The sequence below is a fragment of the Mandrillus leucophaeus genome, unplaced genomic scaffold (genome assembly GCF_000951045.1).
Source record: "Mandrillus leucophaeus isolate KB7577 unplaced genomic scaffold, Mleu.le_1.0 Scaffold1, whole genome shotgun sequence".
Classification (NCBI taxonomy): domain Eukaryota; kingdom Metazoa; phylum Chordata; class Mammalia; order Primates; family Cercopithecidae; genus Mandrillus; species Mandrillus leucophaeus.
Genome location: NW_012098097.1, coordinates 8,898,610 through 8,900,841, shown reverse-complemented (window position 1 = coordinate 8,900,841; position 2,232 = coordinate 8,898,610). Strand labels below are relative to the sequence as shown.

The 2,232-nt window shown below is 51.4% G+C and overlaps 1 protein-coding gene across 1 annotated transcript in view; it reads left to right on the top strand.

Moving 5' to 3' along the window:
- GALK1 (galactokinase 1) overlaps window positions 1-2,232 on the top strand; it is a 19,574-nt gene that overhangs the window by 8,653 nt on the left and 8,689 nt on the right. The gene's annotated exons all lie outside the window — the stretch shown is intronic.

Genomic DNA, 2,232 nt, shown 5'->3' with positions numbered 1-2,232 from the left:
TTTTTTTTTTTTTTTTGTAGCAGTGAGGTCTTCCCATGTTGCCCAGGTTGGTCTCAAACTCCAAGCCCCTTAGATACATACGATTTGCAAGTATTTTCTTCCATTCTGTGAGTTGTCTTTTCACTTTCTTGATGGTGTTCTCGTTAGGCCTCTGAGCCCAGGCTAAACCATCATATCCCCGGTGACCTGAACGTATACATCCAGATGGCCTGAAGCAACTGAATATCCACAAAAGAAGTGAAAATAGCCTTAACTGATGACATTCCACCATTGTGATGTTTCTGCCCCACCCTAACTGATCAATGTACTTTGTAATCTCCCCCACCCTTAAGAAGGTTCTTTGTAATTCTCCCTACCCTTGAGAATGCACTTTGTGAGATCCACCCCCTGCCCGCAAAACATTGCTCCTAACTCCACTGCCTATCCCCAAACCTGTAAGAACTAATGATAATCCCACCACCCTTTACTGACTCTCTTTTCGGACTCAGCCCGCCTGCACCCAGGAGAAATAAACAGCCTTGTTGCTCACACAAAGCCTGTTTGGTGGTCTCTTCACAGGGACGCGTGTGAAGTTCTTTGTTGCAGAAAAGTATTTCACTTTGATGAAGTACAATTTATTTTTCTGTTGTCACTTGTGCTTTTGATGTCATATCTAAAAAACCATTGCCTGGTCAGCTGCGGTGGCTCATGCCTGTATCCCAGCACTGTGGGAGGCCGAGGCAGGCAAATCACTTGAGTCAGGAGTTCGAGAGCAGCCTGGCTAACATGGTGAAACCCCAGTCTCTACTAAAAATACAAAAAATTAGCCGGGCTTGGCGGCACGTGCCTGTAATCCCAGCTGCTTGGGAGGCTGAGACAGGAGAATTGCTTGAACCTGGGAGGCAGAGGTCGCAGTAAGCTGAGATCGCGCCATAGCACTCTAGCTTGGGCAACAAGAGCGAAACTCCATCTCAAAAACAAAAAACAAACAAACAAAAACATTGCCTAACCAATGTCACAAAGCTGTACCCCTGTTTTCTTCTAAAAGTTTTCAGAATTGCCCTGGAAATGCAGTTTCCCATTCTTTGGGCACACCCCTGAGCAGGCCCCAAGCTACATTCCAGGCCATAACTCCCCACACAACTCCCACCCGAACCCCAAGCAATCTGCTTACATTTCAGTCTTTCTGTTTCAAGGTTCCATGTAGGGTGGGCAGCTGTGGACAGGCATCAAGGCAGCAGTTGGGGTCGGCCTGCAGGTTTAGGATGCAGGCTAGCAAGAAAAGAGTGCTTGACTCTGGGAACAAGGCGACGCCTCTGAGACAAGGGCTTCTGGGATGAAGAAGTGTCTGCTGGGGCCAAGAGCACAACCTACCTGGACAGCTGTGGCAGGTCCTTAAGGGAGGGGCTGGGCCCACTGCTGGCCACTGCCACCCTAGTCCAGTTCTCCACTGCTAGGAGCTGTTGTGTGTTACCTAGAAAAGGAGCTTGTAAAATTGACTCTCTGGTCACCACCAAACTTGTCTGTCTTTTTTTGTTGTTGTTGTCAGACGGAGTTTCACTCTTGTTGCCCAGGCCGGTGGGCAGTGGAGTGATCTCAGCTCACCGAAACCTCTGCCTCCCAGGTTCAAGTGAGTCTCCTGCCTCAGCCTCCCGAGTAGCTGGGACTACAGGCATGAGCCACCATGCCCAGCTAATTTTGTATTTTTTAGTAGAGATGGGGTTTCTCCCTGTTGGTCAGGCTGGTCTCAAACTCCCGACCTCAGGTGATCCGCTCGCCTCGGCCTCCCAGAATGCTGGGATTACAGGCGTGAGCCACTGCGCCCGGCCCAAACTTGTCTATCTTTATCCCTACTTATAATGAGTGTCAGGTCACCCTCTTGGAAACCGGTGATCAGAGGCCGATGACCTCTCACAGCTGCTGGCCCGGGGGACCTAGGAGATCCCTTTGGGAATCCCAGGTCAACCGGGTGCCAGCTCCATTGCTCTGGCTGTGTGGGTGGTTGTGGGTGGTGAGGCACATAGAAAGTCACCAACGCCAGGGAAGGGCAGCTCAGAAATCCTGGTCATGCCAAGTGCCACTCAGGGCTATTCTCAGTCTAGTGAGTGCCCATTGGTTTTTCCCGAAGTCCAGAGAGAAGGACACCATCGGGGGCGCTGTATCCCACCCGGCGCCATCAGCCCCTGCCACCCACCACCCAGCAGCTGGATTCCAACGGGAGTTGCGGGTGGGGGCGGAACCGGCTGCGGTCTG